This window comes from Triticum dicoccoides, chromosome 2B (assembly GCF_002162155.2).
Source record: "Triticum dicoccoides isolate Atlit2015 ecotype Zavitan chromosome 2B, WEW_v2.0, whole genome shotgun sequence".
NCBI classification, from domain to species: Eukaryota; Viridiplantae; Streptophyta; class Magnoliopsida; order Poales; family Poaceae; genus Triticum; species Triticum dicoccoides.
The window spans coordinates 391,598,493-391,618,682 of NC_041383.1; the positions used below are offsets into that span (position 1 = coordinate 391,598,493).

Below are 20,190 nucleotides of genomic sequence, written 5' to 3' on the forward strand. Positions count from 1 at the left end.
GGCTCGATCCCGATCCAGGAGTGGATCGGGGGGAGGGGAGTGGGGAACGAGGAGGAGAGTGGGCGTCGTGGGGTGGCGGCGGGTGAGGGAGACGAGGGGAGAGGTGGGGATTGTGCGGGGGAGTGGGGTGGCCGGGCTAGGGTTCGGTCGCCCCAGGGGGTGTTGTAGGTGCCAGCTGGGCCGGCCTGGTTGGCCCGATGGCCAACTGGGCCGAGGCCTAGTGGGGGGGTCCCTTTTTTTTGTATATTCTTTTCTGTTTTTATTTTATTTTACTTTTCTGTTTTCTATTATAGTTTTTAATAGTTTTCAGTTTTGTAAATTTATAAGACCAGTACCTAAATGGAGGTTGTAAATTAGCCCACTTCCATAATATATTTTGGAATTTTTTTTAAAATATTTAGTTCGCATTTTTATAAATTTCAAAAGGGCATTTATAATAGGTTTAGCTGATGTTTTAATTATTTTAGTGCATTGGAATAGTTTATAGAAGTTTTGTTTCTTCACCATAATTATCTATGCAATATTTGACACGGTCCGAACAATTTTGTTTTAAAGTTTGAAAACTTTGTTTGTTTGCCAAAAATTCAAGTTTGAATTCGAATCGTTTTCGAACTAATGCGAGATTAGCCACAGTAATCAAGGTGATGTGGCATCATTAGCGAAGGATTACTGTAGCGTAACTATCCGGGCGTCACACCCAGGATCACTATGAAGATGTATAAAATGTTTGATATGATCGTTACCAACTTGTAGTAGCAGCAAAAGAAGAGTTGGTGATGATCGCCGGTGTAGATTCCTGCAGCTAGGTTTTACAACCTCCCAACCATGAGAAGTTTCCCTCCTTCTAACAGAAGATCGAACATATGATTGTGGAAAATATGCCCTAGAGGCAATAATATTTGTATTATTATATTTCCATATTCATAACTAAAGAGTTTATATTCTTTGCTATAATTTCTATGATCCTGAAATATGCGATTCAGTGGAAAACTCATATGCACATGTGGAATATAAAAGGTAAAATAAAAGGTTCCTAGTCTCGCCTCTAAGAGTAGCTCAAGTGTTGTTGGTGATCATGTTTTCCAGATCTTGGGATATCGTTAAGTGTAACAATGATCCTCAAACAACATTGAGATTCTGACATTGGAAGATCAAACATATTGAACCGACCCAATCTTGTTTGTTATGAATTGAGTTAATATCGTGTACATTAAATTGTAATAACATGGAGCGTTAACGTGTGGTATTTCTCCTTAGGCCATGAGAGTACATGGTCACTTCTTACCGTATAGTGGACTTTTGATTTGCTCAAACGTCAGCTATAACACGGTGATCATAACGACAACTTACAGGTTCATCAAAAAGTTTGACGAGTGGCCGAATAGCTCGAGAGTGGGATTCACTCCTATGATGTTGGAGAGATATTCTTAGGGCCCTCTCAGTGTGACAGCATCAATCATCATCTGTCCAGACACATATGACTTCATCATAGGGATGCCGGAACACAATAATGAGAAAGAAGAACAAAACCGGTAACGATGATTTCGGTATAACGAGCATAGTGATGACTCGGGAGGATACCGATGCATCCCTGGTTTTGTGAAGTATCGCGAAGCAAAGGGAACATCACATGATAACCTAAGGTTCACTCAAATATCATTCATGCTCTTGTAGAGACCAATACGGACCTCCACGGTCCCGCTGCCGGTCAGTGAACAAATGATTTCATTCATGTCTATGAGTTATCGAACCTACGGGGTCACAAGCTTAAGGTAATCATGATCTGCTGAGTGCTAGTAGGACGGGAGTCATGTAAATCTTGCAATTTAAGAGAGAAAAGGGCATTAGAATTGCGTCACAAAGTATTATAATGATCAAAAACATTATAAATAACAGTAGGAAAACATGATGCAAAATGGACGTATCAGCCGGCCGTGCTGTCGCGCAAGCCTCACCGCCCCACCCTACTCCCACCGCTGGACAGGCCTTCCCCCTACTCACACACACCTCCTGCTATTCTATGGCGGCGGTAGCCTCACACCACAGTCGAACCAATCAATCCTCGTACTCCCTTCCACATGGGCATTCACTATCACGTCTTCCCCGACTCCGTGTTGTTCCCTTCCTAGGTCTTGTCATCGTCCACCGCCTTGGTGCTCTATGTGCGGCGTGGTCAACGAACGACAACCATCAGAAGAGGACTGACGCTGTGAGGCTGGAAGATGGACCCACCAGCTAAATCTTTGCACGTAGGGAAGTGAGTCCTCGTAACGTGAAAATAAAAATGATTCCTCCCCTGACAGCTGGGACCCAACATCTATATCTTTGCATGCAAGGAAGTGCGTCCTTATCATCCCTGATAGCTGGGACCCTCCCTGTCGAAGCGTACGTAGCATTGTCTAACTAGTTGCGAACATGTATGTACGTACTGGTCGACCGATCTCTCTGCAATGATGAATCGTGGCCGAGTAAGTAGCGACACGTGTCGTAGTAGAGCCCCCAACATAGCAGTTCAGGCAGTCCCGTCTAAATATATGTACACGTATGGACAACCACATGCCAAAAAATATGACCATGTATATACATAAGGGCGGGGTCTCGAACGGTACTCGCGCATACGTATGGCGAGGGCTCGTGTACATGGAGAGGCAACGGACGACAGCAACGGCATCCTGTTCATTGGCATCCAACCGGCTTGGTGAGAATGGAGAATAGCGCCATGTTCATCGGGAGGCAACGAAATGTGTCCTGTTCATTGGCAGCCAACCATCTTGGACGGAACAGCTGAAACAGGGTCTGATGTACCGCAAAACAGAGAAAACGACCTTCTGTTTGACCATGTACGGTCGAAACAGGGTCCTGTTCATCGGGAGGGGTCTGGTGTACCGCAAAATGGAGGAAATGGACTTCTTTTCAAGCGCCTATGGTCGAAATGGGGTCCTGTTGATCGAGAGGGGTCTGGCTACCGTGAAACGGAGGAAACAGACTTCTATTCGAGCGCCTACCATCAAAATGGGGTCATGTTCATCGGGAGGGATGTGGCGTACCGCAAAATTGGGACTCCACGAGATATTGTTCATGCACCGTTGACTTCCTCCAGCCTCCACCGACTACTTTTTATCTAGCCTCCACGGGGTCTTGTTCATCCACCCCAAACCAGCTGGGGTGTAGCGGCCTCATCGGGGTCCTGTTCAGGCAGCGGCAACTGCCTACTACCATGGGGTCTTGTTCACCCAACCCCCACACCGGCTAGGGTGGGGGCGTACGTACAAGTGGGCGACAACAAGGGGAACTGTTCATCCACATCCAAGCAACCGTTCGCTAGGTCAACTCACCACGTCTCAACTCATTCTACATATCACGCGCGGCATCAACGGGCACTGTTCATCGAGAGGCAACCCAACCGGCTAGCTATGTCTCGCATGGGAGCTCGATCGGCTTCAGTAAGTAGCGAGAAGGATCGATCGGGTTCAATCAGGAGCGAAAGACTCGCTCGGGTTCAGTTAGCAGCAAAGGGATCGATCGGCTTAAGTACGTAGCTAATGCAATTGTTCGGGTTCAGTAAGCGAATGCCTCGTGCTGGTTCAGTTAGTCAACGCCTCCCACACACGCGCGTATGAGAGAGAAACGCGCAAACCACACTGCATCGCTCGGCCCCAACCACCCACCGTAACCAAGAACTCCCTGAAAATTTCCTCGCCCTCACTTCTATCATGATTTTTTACGTCATGGACGGCCCAAAGAACGTCATGCAGGTGCGTCTTCGGCCCGCCCAGGACGAAAAGCCCATTTTCTATCATAATTTTTTGTCATAGAAGTAGGAGCCCATCACATCTATGATGATACATGTTATTGTCACAATTATTGTCATAGAAGTGTCATAAGCATGACAGAAAAAGTTTTTGTTTGGGCCATAATGTCACGAATGTGTCTTTTTTTGTAGTGAGAACATGGTATTGAAGATAAAAGAGAGAGAATAAGTCATCTGGCTACTAGCCATAGAACATAGGTTTGTGCTGAACTACTCACGCATCATCGGAATGGCAGCAAAGATGATGTAGAAGCCCTCCGTGATCGATTTCCCCTCTGCCAGAGTACCGAAAAAGGCCTCCAGATGGGATCACGGAAGAACAAAGACTTGCGGTGGCGGAAAAAGTATTTTGGGTGGCTCTCTAATGGTTTCCTGATTTTAGAGAATTTATAGAGGTGAAATTAGGTTAGGCGGAGCCACAAGTGGCCCACAAGGTAAGAGGGTGCCCCCTAGCGCGCACCCTATTGCCTTACCGTCTCCATGTTTGCCTTCCGGTCTCCTCCCGAAGCTTCTAGGGTCTATCTTGTCCAGAAAAAATCGTCAAAAGGTGTAGTAGCGTTTGGACTCCGTTTGGTACTGATTTCCTGGAAAACCAAAAACACGGAAAAAACAGCAACTGGCACTAGGCACTGGGTTAATAGGTTAGTTCCAGAAAATGATATAAAATAGCATATAATTGTATATAAAACATCAAGATTGATACTATAATAGCATGGAACAATAAAAAATTATAGATACATTGGAGATGTATCAGAACACCCTCCCAATATTGTGTTTTTGTGCGAGCAGCCCATCTAGAAATTCTGAAAGGTCCCAAATTTTTTCCAGCACCCTCCAAAAAACTTTGGACATATTCAGAAACTTTTCGAGTTTGATCCTTTACTCCGAAACATTTCTCGTTCCTCTGGAACTTTTTCGTTTACTCTAAAACACTTATAGTTTTCTTTCCGAGACATTTTCAACGTCTCTGAAACTTTTTCGATGACTCTTAAGTGTGTGAACCTATAGGTTCGGTGAAGTATAGACATGACTGGAACATCTTTAGATCAATGATCAATAGCGGAACCTTGGACATCCATATTGACCCCTATACCCATAGTTTTCGTGTGATATTCCTATTGCTTCGCAATATGTTACGAAAACCCGATGTGAGATTTATCAGCATCCCTGTGAATCAATAATTTATTCATTATGCTAGTTTCCTCATTGCTAGTTTTGTTCTCTTTTCTCGTTCCCATGTTTCGGCATCCCTGTGTTCAAATCACATTGTGTTTGACTAGACGATGATGGGTACCATCACACTAAGAGAGTCTAAAGAATATCTCTCCATTTATGGAGGAGTGAATCCTAGTCTTGAGTTATGGTCCCTTATCATACTTTTCCATCAACCAGTAAGCTATCATAATTTCCACCCTATTACGGATGACATTTGACAAACCCAAAAGTTCATGAAACAAGTATGAAGGAACTCGATACTCATGGTCTAAGGAATTATGCGAACATTTAACTTTATTGTGTTATCAACTATTAACTTGTGATGAAAGTATCTCATAGTAATAACAATCAATCTAGGTCTGTTCAACACAAATGTTCTTCTAATATTCTGTCCTCAAAGTTGCCGACATTAATATGCCCATGATCAGAAAAAATAGAACCATCATGCAACACTTGAGCTAGTCTTAGAAGCGATACTAGGAATCTATTTTACCGTTTATTATTCTACATGTGCACATGAGTTTTCCTCCAAGCCCCGTGCTTATGTAGACTCGAGAACCATTGTAGTTATAGTATATAATATAAACTTTAATTACAAAAGTAGAAATAAATAATAAAATTTATTGTTGTGTCAAGGGCATATTTTCAACATCTTATGCTTCAGAGTAGTGGCAAAAATCCTCCATGAAGGAGGAAATTTTGCATCCAATCACGAATTTGTCGGGTAAGTCGCACTTGAGGAGTTCAAGTTACTTTACAATACGTTGTATCTCGTGAGCTTGTTTAACTACACAATGGTTATTCTGCATTTTGTCATGGAATCTCTTCATGTATTGCATCGAATTTAGTATTCAGTGCATTCCACAGCTACCTCCCATCTTGTAGGTGCATGTACACATCACACAGACGGGAAACAAGAGCACTCAGAACACATTCCACAAAGATAGTATTGACTTCTTGGAACTTTCTCTAATCTTCATCAGAAATTCTCTCTTACACGCTAGTACTAACATGGAAAACTTTCAGACCGAGAAGCCAGAGCGTGGACTTCACTTGCCACCTCTTGAAGTGCAGATGGGTAAACTTATCAACTTCAGTACATCAGCAAAACTAACCGTATTTAACCGAGGAAATAGCCTAAAATTAGATTGTTGGAAAATTAGGCAATTTCATGATTAATTACAGAAATAAATCATGACTAAATCAATAATTAGCATGTATATGAACAATAGCATCGCGCATGCAACAATAACCATAATTAAGGACTAGATGAGATCACAATGCATGTATTAATCACTAGCTGTAGTTTCCGCGAAGGCGATGTTGTTGATGATGAAGTTGGTGATGCAAAGTTGTTGGCGGCAGAGATGATGGTGTGTGGCGTCGTCTGACTTGGAGGTGAGACGACCCCTAGTGACCAACTTGAGCAGTCACGCATAGTGCTTGTTAGAATAATCTTGAGTAGTTAATTAGTGTCACACGTGCTTGTAAAAGTGCATGCACTTACGTCTGATATGTCCTAGTGTATTCGGTTTAGAGACTGGTCCGTGTACTAGTAGTCGTCCGGCTAGGAGTATTAGTTTAGACGTGTCCTAGTCCTTGTAGTATTAGGAGTCCTACTAGGTGATCATCTTGTCTGAGTCCGAGTAGGTTTAGGTCGAAGGGTCGGCCACTGCTGGTGGAGTATATATATGCAGCCGGCTGTGAAGTTTTGTAGTACTGTGTGGAGAAAAATGAAAAGAAATAAAGAGAAAAACAAAGGGCACGATACAAGCCCTTGGCTATCAGTTTTTGTGTACGCGTGTTCGTCCTGATTTGATGTGATCGATCCTGTGGTCGAGTCCTAACAATAGAAATAAAGAGAGAAACAAAGGGCACGATACAGGCCCTTGGCTATTAGTTTTCATGTATGTCGGGGATATACCCCGCGGTATTGACCCGATCGGAAGTATGACCCGGACGGACTTGGCAGTTTACTTGAGACCCGGTTTACACTTGGCGATTCACTGGCGACCCGCCCTGACCAGACGGTTTACAAGCAGCCTACCTGAACATTATGACTCACTAGTAACCCGGCGGGCGGGACAGACGGATAACAAGGCCTAAGGCCTAGAAGGCCAGTTTATGTTAATGACGGGCCGGTTTATGAGGAAAGCACAAGGAATATTCTCCTACAAAGGAAGCAGAATTAGGACTCCACTTGTACTAGAGTAATCCTAATCCAACTAGGATTAGTCATGTAACCCGCCCCTCCAACTTATATAAGGAGGGGCAGGGCACCCCAAGAGGGAGAAGTAAGAAGAAACAATTTCTAGGGCTAGACACAAAGAACCGGTTTACGCTACTCCCTCGTGATGATAATGAGACCTAGCCACAAACAGCATGTAGGGTTGTTACCAGATGATGTTTCCTGGGGCCCGAAGCTGTCTAAATCCTTGTCTTGTGTTGCGTCTCTCGGTTCCGCTCAACCCCTTCAAGCTACCGCATAGATGCGTTGGCCTCACGACTAAGTCCTCACATTAGGACATTTGCCGTGACAATTCCACGACAGTTGGTGCCCACCGTGGGGCTCGCGCACAGTGGTGTTGAGTTTTTGGAGGGATCTCTCTTCAGGGATCGAGAAGCTCGCGATTGATCATGAGGAAGAAAAAATTAAAGCTAGGGTTGCGTCGGTTTGCACCGTAGCAAGTCACCAAGCCCAGCCAAAAAATATATATGTCTGGGTTGCCACGAGCTCTGGACACACCACGATCCGTTCTGATGCAAATTCAGTACCTTCAACACGCATGGTTATTATTACACCCGTGAAGAAAATCAGGTGGAGCTGTTTTCGTCGAGTGGTCGTCTGCTTCCGAGGAGATCCGGTGTGTTTTTTACTGCTGCTAGTGCTAGTCATGGATTTGATCCCTACTGCTAGACAACCAGGAGCAATCTTAATAAGAGGATTAATCGTTGGTTCCCTTCAATCCCGTTGGCGGTCAGCCCATATGCGTTTCAGAGATTAAAATCAATCAGAACCATGGCATGTGGTCTACTGTTGAAAACAAGAAAAGGAAGAAAATCAATCCGCCGCTTGTCTGAAAGCCGGGCGAGCCTTGTCCGACCCGGATTCGTCGACGCCGAGTCGCAGTAGGTTTGACCCGGAGTCACCGGCCTCATCTCACCCCTGCAGCATCGGGACGGGCTGGTTGGCAGCTGAGAACCGCTAGGCCTTATCTCGAGCGCCTGCCGCCTCTGCCGACGTCTGGATGTGCTGCTAAGCCGCTTGCGCTACACAACGCTTCGGGCGTCGCCATGTTCACCGCCTCCGCTAAGGACCCGGCGCCTCTGAGCCGCCCGCGGTACAGCCGCTGCCTCCGCCAAGGTCCAGCGCCTCCGAGCCGCCCGCGGCAGAGCCACTGCCTCTGGCAAGCCGCTCGTTTCCGCCTCGCCTGTGCTGGCCATGCGCCTTCCAAGTTGTCCGCTCACCTCTGCCCCCAACGCGGAGGCCGGAACCCGCTCATCACTATCGGCTCACCTTGCGCCTGTGCTGCCCTGGCCGTTGCGGTTCCGGCGCTGCTCCTCTACTCCGAGCTGCCGTCCTATGGGCCTCGCGTACAAGCCGCCGTCACATCCTTGGCAAGTGTCTCGCTCCACTGCCATTTTCGCTTCCTGAATGTGGATGTTTGCATGGGACAAACAGTGGCCAGCATACCCATATACTAACACTCTGGGACAAATCTTCTCCAAAACCCAGTGCACACATTTGTACCTGCGCTAGAGTCTATGCACAAGAACGGAGGGAGTACTACTATGTGACCTCAATTACAGCTATGGATATCCATGTGGTCTACTACCCTCGAAGTTGAAAGAAAATTAGTTCAAAAGCTCATAAAAAAACATGAAGGACAAGGAGGGCGGTGGTTGTTGTATCAGAAATTTAAAGCTACTAGCACTATTGCGTGGAAAAGCCAGAAGAGATGTATTTATCCACTATCAGCATCCGGGTTCATCCGACAAAAATACCAGGTGTTATTTTTCTTATGGATTTTTACAGTACATGTTTTTATTCTTTAAAAAACAAGTACTCTGGCTGGCGATATTTTTTGATACAGGACAATTATTCACTGCGAAGGCAATCGTCGGGCCACAAATATGGAACTCGTGCCAATGTTATCATGCGCCAGTATTCGACCGTGGTAAAATGAGTGTGCAAGCCGCCGTCCGTACAGCTCGGTTTACATGAACTCATTGGGATCGCGCCCGCAATCGACTCGCCATGCGTGCGGCTTACCGCACCTACGGTTGGCTCACCCGTCCGCGCATCGGTGATTGACTCGCTCATCCGCACCGACTTACAAACGTCGCGGACGACTCACCCGTCCCTACCGGTTTACCACGCCGCGGTCGGTTCACCCATGAGCGACTTCAACTTTACCTAGCGATCATAAATTTCATGGCGAATTATTTCCAGCCTGACACATCAGGTGATATCCATCTAAAATATATTTTATTGGTACATATTATTTTTTGTCAAAGAGCAGTTTATCTTTGTCTTGGTCTGCAATACTGTTGATGCAGGACAATTGTTCACTACATCAAAATGACGTGGTTAACTCGCCCGTCCGCGCCAGTTTACAACACCGCGGCCGGTTCATCTATTTGAGCCACCTCTGATGCTGAGGTCATCTTTTCCGTCCGCCTCTCGCGGCCTGGTCTACATCAACACACCGGGCCGCACCTGTCTGCATGAGGTGTTTATTGAGTATAAAGAAAGTCACAGCTTGGGTAGCCCGGTTTTCTTTCAAATTGGAGGCAAATTATCATCAATCGTCGTCTGCACTGGATGGATCAATGGGCAGGCACGCAAGTCGCCGCCACTACAGTTTTGTTAATTTCAAATAGCCAGTTGGAAGGAACCATTGGCCGAGTTGCTGATACGGCTCATACGGATCATTTATAACCCGTCAAGTCACTTCAACATTTTGCGGATTCACATCGCGCTATCAAAGTTAGTGATATGCACTTTCGTTATGATCAAGCATGGAGAGTCTCAAGACAACTCCTCGAGTCGTCTTAAGACTCGGGGGCTACGATGACATGACTCAGCAAATCTTGCCAGTTTTAGTAAATTTAAGAACCCCAAGACGATGGAGGGAAAGATAACCCGGTCCCCGAGGCTACTACTATATTGATGGAAATATAAAAGCCATCAGAAAATTTCCATCTTAAAAAGTATATGACAATTATGAAATCCCGGCTCAATGAAGAAGTTCTGGGTCATCAGAAAGGATTCCGGTTCATAATCCGGTTCAAGAGACCTCTCTCTCCCGTAAAGTGTTGAAGCTCTCAAATATCTGGTTTACAATCCGGTTCAAGGGAAATCTGTCTCCTACAAAGCTCTGAAGCTCTCAAATCCGGTTTAAGAATTTCTGGTTCAAAAAAAGAATTAATTTCTCGCAAGTTTGAGTTTAAAGGCCGTCAGAAAATTTCTGGCTGAAAATGAAGATTCCGGTTTAAAATCCGGTTCAAGGGGACTCAGTCTCACTGAAGCTATCAATATCCAGTTCAAAATCCCGGTTCAAGAAGAATTTATCTCTTGCAAATAGTTAAAGGTTGCCGAAGAGGACCTGCTGCCATGATGCACGGTTCAAACATGGGTATCCTACCTTATTGGCTTATCATATTATTGATCACGTGGGGGCCTCTGTTTATACAGCGAAGCTCTGTCCATGGATCCGGCTTGTGAAGCTATATATAAGATCACTTGGGGGCTTGGTTCTATTCAAACCATAGCTACACCTCTTGATTGGCGCAAGGCCACCAACGAAATCACTTGGGGGCTTTGTTGTATTCGAACCATAGCTACACCTCTTGATCGGCGCAAAGCCACCAGGAAAATCACTTAGGGGCCAAAGAGAGTGTTGCAAAAGCACAACTCAAACATAGTCACCCACTGATCACAACTCAAAATATTGCTTGGGGATTCTTTCCTTCGCAATGAACAAAGAATCTATGCTTGTAATAGGCTATCAAGCCACGGCTTGGAAGCCAGGTGTATTCACCTAAAACCTCGGGTTATCCTGCCTTCTTTAAGTAAGCCACTCCGTCCAGGTAAACCTGGTATGACCCGTCGAACGTTTGACAAATCAATCTCATAGACCCTGAACTGTCAAAGTTAAAATGACGATTTGTTAAAGATTGAGGTCCATCTTAAAAGGCTTTCTGAAATGGTTTAACTCAGTGGCCTGGTAGCCCATGAAAAGCCTCGATTTGGGACCTGGCAGCCCGTGAAAAGCCTCGACTACAAGTTTTCATCTGCTTTTATTTGCCAAGTTTCTTTTCTCCTTCGATGATATTTATAATATTTATGATAAACCGACGTTTATTGACCCGACTTGGCTTTCAACTACAAGTTGTCAGTACATGATCAGTTATAATCCGGCGCTTATTGACCCGGTCTGGTTTCGCCTACAAGTCGCCAGTGTTATATATGGATAATCCGGTGTTTACTACAACCCGGTACGGTTTTATCATAAACCGGCAAACTATGGGAAGAGTTATCAGTACTCAAGATTTGGGTTATCACCCTTACTACAAGAAGTTGGTAAACCAACAATGTGATTCAATGTCACAGGTATGATATATTTCATATTTGATTATTCTTAAGTGCAGCCTTGGTTATAAACCCAGGTTATATGTTGGGCATTATGGCCCGTCCGGCGGTAAACCGCCAGGACACTTTAAACTTGTTATATGCAGAAACAAGTTGAATAAAGCATAATTATAAATCACCGGCGTTTATTAACCTGACCTGGCTTTAAAACAATAACTCGCTAGTATATGATGAGAAATTATCCAGTGTTTGTTAAGCCAGCCTAGCTTTGGACTATAAGTCGCCAGTATATATTTGGATTGCGCCATTGGGATCATGCGCTTATAAATCATTGGGTATGTTATTCAAAATTTTAATAGCCAACATGGCTAGATTTTTATTATGGTTATCAATAACCAATATTATGATTGAGGTTTTCAAAGTCGCTTCAGCGCAATGGATATTATCTTATCAATGGGATTTATTCTACAAAGGAATAGTCCCGAGTCGCTGCAGGCTTACAACCCGGCACTTGGGGGCTACATTATTGAAGTTGAGATTACATCAAATATGCAAGTCTCATGTCGCTGCAAGCATGCACCATGACACTTGGGGGCTAATGCAAAGTCATTTTTGTTCACCTTATTGAAGATCCGACTCATCACATTGTAATGAGCCGGCCCTTGGGGGCTACCAATTGCTCCTGTCAACAATTCAAGGTACACAAATATTAATCCATTATATTGAAGGGCCCGTCTAGGTCAGTTGGTAAAGCACAAGGCTCTTAACCTTGTGGACGTGGGTTCAAGCCCCATGATGGGGGTTACATCATATGATGTTATTTTTATTGAAGTATATATCAAGTCCCAGCTCAATATTATCTTACTGAGCCGGTCCTTCGTGGATACACATTGCTGTTCAAAGTTTACATGATTTACAAAGTCCCTGCTCATTATTGCATAATGACCCGGCCCTTGGGGGCTACACTGGTTGAAGTTTTTATGAGCATCAGGTAATTACAAGTCCCAGGTTGCTGCAAGCATGACAACCCGACACTTGGGGGCTACATATATGGAATACTCAATTTATGGCTAATGACTGGGATGAACAAATCGGATTTCTTCAAGATTGTGATATTTATATTGAAGCAAGTCTTAAGCTGTTGTTATGCTATCCTCTTAAGACTTGGGGGCTACAGGTAATATGCATATAAAGGAGGAACATCTTCAAATTCTCAGTTTTGAGCAAATTAGGAAGATTAATTGTGTGACCCGGCGTTGGCAACAATCATGACCCGGTGTCAACAAGCAATTATGACCTGGCATCGTCTGTTTTATAACCTGACAATGGTGGTAATCATAAACCGACAAGTTCTACATCTTCAAACCTCCTGGATATCAATTGAATATTTCAAGACCAATATTTATGTTAAGTCAGAGCATTGAAGGCCGATTCAAATGGATTCTTTATTTACAAAATATCTTTTGCAAGCAAATTGATTATGAAGCTGGTCTATTGACTCGGATTTTTTTAGAAGGAAGAAATGACAAGGATTTAAGGATGATCAGGTGCCGGTTTACAAGAATTTTTAACCCGGAGCACAACCCGTCAATTTTTGTGTTTGTTTTACAGGATCAGTTTACCATGAATAAATCCAAGCTAAACTGGGGGCTAATGTCGGGGATATACCCCGCGGTATGACCCGGTCGGAATTATGACCCGGATGGACTTGGCAGTTTACTTGAGACCCGGTTTACACTTGGCGATTCACTGGCGACCCGCCCTGACCAGACAGTTTACAAGCAGCCTACCTGAACATTATGACTCACTAGTAACCCGGCGGGCGGGACAGACAGATGACAAGGCCTAAGGCCCAGAAAGCCGATTTATGTTAATGGCGGGCCGGTTTATGAGGAAAGCACAAGGAATATTCTCCTAAAAAGGAAGCAGGACTAGGACTCCACTTGTACTAGAGTAATCCTAATTCAACTAGGATTAGTCATGTAACCTGCCCCTCCAACTTATATAAGGAGGGGCAGGGCACCCCAAGAGGGAGAGGTAAGAAGAAACAATCTCTAGGGCTAGACACAAAGAGCCGGTTTACGACGACTCCCTCATGATGATAATGAGACCTAGCCACAAACAACATGTAGGGTTGTTACCGGATGATGTTTCCCGGGGCCCAAAGCTATCTAAATCCTTGTCTTGTGTTGCATCTCTCGATTCCGCTCAACCCCTTCAAGCTACCGCATAGATGTGTTGGCCTCACGACTAAGTCCTCACATTAGGACATCTACCATGACAATTCCACGACAGTTTATGGCTAATGTGCGTCCTGATTTGATGTGCTCGTTTCATGCCCTTTGTTTCTCTCTTTATTTCTATTGTTAGAACTCGATCACAGGATCGATCACATCAAATCAGGACAAACACATGTACACGAAAACTGATAGCGAAGGGCTCGTATCGTGCCCTTTGTTTCTCTCTTTATTTCTTTTCATTTTTCTCCACACTGTATTACAAAACTCCACAGCCGGCTGCATATATATACTCCACCAGCAGCAGCCGACCCTTCGACCTAAACCTACTCGGACTCAGCCAAGATGATCACCTAGCAGGACTCCTAATACTACAAGGACTAGGACATGTCTAAACTAATACTCCTAGCCGGATGACTACTAGTACACAGACCAATCTCTATACCGAATACACTAGGACACATCAGACGTAAGTGCATGCACTTCTACAAGCAGGTGTGACACTAATTAACTACTCAAGATTATTCTAACAATCTCCCCCTAATCTTGACTCTTTGTCTTCTGTGCTTGTCCGATCGTGAGTCGTCGTAGATCCGTGACTTATCAATCCAAACTCCGACGCATGATCTAGACTACCAGCCCACACGGTCACATCTACGCGTGCAACGTGCAAGACTGGACAAATCATCAGTCTTCACATTGTACAACTTAACTAGTCATTGTCCCACTACATGCCAAGCTTGATCTTCAACTGTCATATCCGTACACTGAGTATGACCCGCCTGGAAACATGCAGTGCGCCTCCTTGCTCTGCTATGTTGTGCCACCGCCATTGCTTGGCCGCTGCCTTGCACTCGGTCCGTGCCATACTCAATATACTTGCTTGCAGTAGATCGCCTTCTACTGGTCGCACACCTCCTCGCTTTACGATGGCTTCTCCTACCATCGTCTGCCTTCGGCATCACACCGAATCCACACTGGCTGCAACCAGGACGCTCCACGAGGACATGGATATGACTCATGGAACACCGTGCACACTACTTCCACTCCCACGAATCATCAACAAGACGAGCACTTGGAACACGACGACGAGTCACAGGCGCAACGACGACTGATTGTGCAAACTCACACGACTCCTTGACTCCAACTCCCGTGGACGATGATCTTGATGAGCTCTAGCACCGCACAACGGCACCACCTCTTCCATCAACGATCTCCTTCCACTGCCTTGCTGACGGCAACCTGCTGTCTCCCTCCTTGTCGCTCCAACAAACAACAATCGCTTGATCCTCCCGGTCGCTGCACCACCCAGCAACTTCATCGCCCGCCCCGAGGCGCTAGTCGGGTCGCCACCCCGAGGCAAGCACAGCTTCACTCGAACCTTTCTCTAATACCAATTGTTAGAACTCGATCACAGGATCAATCACATCAAATCAGGACGAACACGCGTACACGAAAACTGATAGCCAAGGGCTCGTATTGTGTCCTTTGTTTATCTCTTTATTTGTTTTTGTTTTTCTCCACACGGTATTACAAAACTCCATAGCCGGCTGCATATATATTCCCCACCAGCAGCGGCCAACCCTTCAACCTAAACCTACTCGGACTCAGCCAAGATGATCACCTAGTAGGACTCCTAATACTACAAGGACTAGGACATGTCTAAACTAATACTCCTAGCCGGATGACTACTAGTACACAGACCAGTCTCTAAACCGAATACATTAGGACACATCAGACGTAAGTGCATGCACTTCTACAAGCACGTGTGACACTAATTAACTACTCAAGATTTTTCTAACAGTGCTCCGGAGACCTTGTCTCCCCTCTTAGATGCACACGGGCTTTCAGGGTGGAGTAGATTACGATGGCAGCACAAATAGGGTGAGGAGCCAAAAACCCTAACTCAGTTTTGATGTATCTTTGGCGATGACCGGTAAGTCATATATATAGGACAACTTACACAGTCGCGTGTCGCGGTCACGATCCAAACTGATTAGGTTTCAAAACTTAATGGTCAATAAACCAACTTGAAAACTTACTGGCCAAGGAAACAAAAAATAGAATGACAAAATGAAGCCATGTTCCTACAAAGCCATGGACCAGATTTTAGAAGGCCATTCACGTGCATGTCGCACACCCGCACCCTTTGCTCGGCCCCGGCGAGGCAAGCAAGTGGGGTGTTCTCTTTCTCTCCCAGTAGAAATCACTAGGTGTAGTTGGGAGAACTCACCGTATAAGGTGGTGTCACACCACCTCCAGTAGCGATATGGGATTAAAGATTTGCACCATGTGTTACCATTCATTCATAGGCATTAGGGATTTACTTTGGAATTTCTAGAAATGCACATAGGCAAACCAATTAATGGTCGAGTGTCACGATCACGATCCAAACCGATTAGGTTTCAAAACTTACTTGTCAAGAAACCAACTCGAAAGAGAGTGGAGGCAGAAACCCTAACTCAATTTTGATGTATCCACTACTTAGGATGCTGCTAACGCGACACTACAATCAGAGACCCTTCAACGAAACTGTGTTTGATGCAATAATCGCAAACGATGATGTAAAATAACCATCAAAAAATATGCAAAACGTTTGAGATGGCGGATACATCAAACACGGTTTGGATTTTAGTTGCATGTGCAATGCGGGGCATACAGTTCAGTCCAATAAACTATTTGTGATGAGGCCGAACAACAGAAATGGGTAGCCAGATGGAGGTGTGTGCAATATACGGTGTACAGTTCACTCGGATAAACTGTTTATGATGAGGCGGAACAACAGAAATGGGCAGCCAGATGAAGGTGTGTTCGATATATGGCATACAGTTCACTCGGATGAACTGTTTGTGATTAGGCGGAACAAAAAAAACTGTCCTCCAAATCAAAGTGTGTGCGATAGAGGGAAAACGGTTCACTCAGATGAACTGTTTGCGTTGAGCTAAGAGAACAGAAATGTTCAATTTAACAAGATGTGTGTGATACGCGACAAACATGTCTGTAATCAGAAATGTTTGTGAAGACCGATAATAACACAGACGATATATATATATATATATATATATATATATATATATATATATATATATATATATATATATACATACACAACTACATAGGTGGCTACTACACACATGACATTTCCACACACCAAAGTAAACTATATATTACATGCATAATTACCTAGGATAAATGATCATGTGGTCATCATCTACTTCTTGTGGCGCTTGCCGCTACTGCTCTTCTTGTGGCTCGATCCGGCCTCGTTGATTTCGGTAACGAGGCACTTCCTCATGTCAATGATCCGCCTGTGCACCTCGTAGCATGTGTACACACTCTTGGCAGCGAACCCGAGGTGAGGTTCATCCAGTTGCCGCGTCCAGGTCCCATGCCAGGATACCGGATGTGTTTTGTTGGCATCCTGCTTCATCTTTTCGTAGTAAGGATCGATGATGGCCGAGGCGAGTTCAACCAGGGAGTCCTTGGTGTTGCCCCACACCTGTAGTGGTCACAGATTTCGACAAGGTTCTTGCAGGCCAAGCCTGTAACCTTGAGCGCCTTTACGTTGTTGCAGGTTTCCACCGTAGCGAACTTGTAGTCGATGATGTGGATAAACCTGGCAAAACTGTCACAAGGCTCCGTGGCCATGCAGTAGTGGAAGAAGAGGACATGATGGCCCACGCACAACTGAGCGACGGCAACCTTCTGATCTCTGTCGGGTTGACCGCTGGTGTACTGGAGGTCGATGCCGACCACCTTGTACTTGTCTCGATAAGGCAACTGCTCCACAGTGTTGATGTAGTCCTCCACCACGGCCGTTTCAATGGTGTACACCACCGAGAGATCCGTCTCCCTCGTGTGGGTCTCCACTTTATGCTCGCCGAACTCCATTAGAGCACCGCTAGATATCCTCTCTGTATGTGTCGTCGTGGGTGTGCTTTTTGTGTTGTGGGGCGAGATCGAAAGGTTGAAGAGACTAAGGTTTTAATGGTTGCGGGAGTTAAAGGGGAAGCCGAACAGCCTGGAATATCCTCATGCCTAGATGGCATTTATAATTTGCAGCGCGTAACTGCATCATTCGACGCACGTGACACAACCGCATGCATATGGGGGCTCCAACGTGATCGTGCGCAGGCCCCAACCGCTGGTAGAGCGCGTGCGCAGGGACGCGAGCAGAGCGCTCCGCGGTCGCCTCAATGGCAAGCAACCATATATATATATCCGGTCTATTCTGCTAATATTAGCAGAATAACTTTCTGATAACACTTCCGCACTGCACGCTCAACGCAAGTGCACGTCATTGTTCGAACCAACTATGCTGCAATACTCACACAAGTGAACTTGCCGGTCTATTCTGCTAATATTAGCAGAATAACTTTCTGATAACACTTCCGAAGAACAACCCATACATCTCTTTGAGCGTCATGCCGAAGAATTGTTGAATGGTTCGCGGTCCTTCCGGGTTGAACTCCCACATGCGGGGAGATCGACATTGGTAGGGCAGGACCCCACGAACCAGCATCACTTGCATTATCTTGACAAGGCTGACATCCTTCTTAAGAAGATCTCGGATGCGGCTTTGCAGCGTCAGCATGTCGTTAACTGGCCCCCAGTCCAGCCCCTTGTTGACCCATGACGCCAGTTGCGGCGGAGGGCCCGGGCAAAACGCTGGAGCGGCCGCCCGCTTTGTACCTCGGGGAGCTGTGATGTAAAACCACTCCCGTTGCCATAAGTCAGAAGTTTTTGTGAAGGAACCCTTTGGCCATGGGGCGTCGGCGCCCTTTCTTATTATAGCGCCTCCACACTCCGCGTGACGCCCTTCAATCACCTTCGGCCTCACATTGAAGGTCTTGAGCCATAGGCCAAAGTGGGGAGTAATGCAGAGGAAGGCTTCACACACGACGATAAACGACGAGATGTGAAGGATGGAATCCGGAGCTAGATCATGGAAATCTAGCCCGTAATAGAACATGAGCCCTCTCACGAAGGGATCAAGACTAAAACCTAGCCACCGGAGGAAGTGGGAAACAAATACGACACTCTCGTTGGGTTCGGGAGTGGGGATGACCTGCCCTTGAGCAGGCAGCCTGTGCGGGATTTCGGCGGTGAGATACCTGGCGTCCCTAAGCTTCTTGATGTCCTCCTCTGTGACAGAGGAGGCCATCCACCGGCCTTGAAGGTTGGATCTGGATATGGTTGAAAGTCCGAAGTGCTTAAGCTTGAGCCTTGGGTGTTGGAACTCGAGGTACGGGAGGGGAAGGATTGAGCGTGGGAAGAAAAGGACAAGCCTAGCCCCCCTTATAAAGAGGACGAATATCAAGCGTCCTTGGAACTTGCCTAAAATTGAGGAGTCATATTAAACAAACACGGTTGGGTTACCCACACCTGTATTGATGAGAATCCCATGATAAGGGGAACACGATCTCTGCTTCGACAAGACGTGCCGATAAAACCGCCTCGCAGCACGTGCAGTGTTTGGTGGTGAAAAACGATTCAAATAAAGGTCGGGCTATGGCGTGACGTCACGCTATAAAAGGTTGTCAGCATATTAGATTCATGGAATATTGTGCTCTCTATGGTGGTATGTGGAATTTGTTTTGCAGAGCCGGACACGATTCTTGTGTTTGGATTCTTCTATGAAGTATTCAGAGAAGGAACCCGCCTTGCAATGCCGAAGACAATCTGCGCGTCGGACTCAGCGTCATTGAAGCCTGGTTTAGGGGCTACTGAGGGAGTCCTAGATTAAGGGGTCCTCGGACAGCCGGACTATATACTTTAGTCGGACTGTTGGGCTATAAAGATACAAGATTGAAGACTTTGTCACGTGTCCAGATGGGACTCTCCTTTGCGTGGAAGGCAAGCTTGGCGATTCGGATACGTAGATCTCCTTCTCTGTAACCGACTCTGTGTAACCCTAGCCCCCTCCGGTGTCTATATAAACCAGAGGGTTTAGTCCGTAGAAAAAGATCAATCATAATCATAGGCTAGCTTCTAGGGTTTAGCCTCTATGATCTCGTGGTAGATCAACTCTTGTAATACTCATATAATCAAGATCAATCAAGCAGGAAGTAGGGTATTGCCTCCATCGAGAGGGCCCGAACCTGGGTAAAACATCGTGTCCCCTGCCTCCAGTTACCATTAGCCTTAGACGCACAGTTCCGGACCCCCTACCCGAGATCCGCCGGTTTTGACACTGACAGAGGGGGAAATCATTGTCATCGCCAATATCTCTCCCATCTTGGGGAGGGCAATCTCCATCAACATCTTCAACAACACCATCTCCTCTCAAACCCTAGTTCATCTCTTGTGTTCAATCTTTGTACCGGAACTAT

The 20,190-nt window shown here is 45.7% G+C and overlaps 1 non-coding gene across 1 annotated transcript; it reads left to right on the forward strand.

Moving 5' to 3' along the window:
* The first annotated feature begins 12,350 nt into the window (after positions 1-12,350).
* On the forward strand, positions 12,351-12,428 carry TRNAK-CUU. Its single transcript has one exon. It is a non-coding gene; the product is annotated as a tRNA-Lys (tRNA).
* Positions 12,429-20,190: the final 7,762 nt, after the last annotated feature.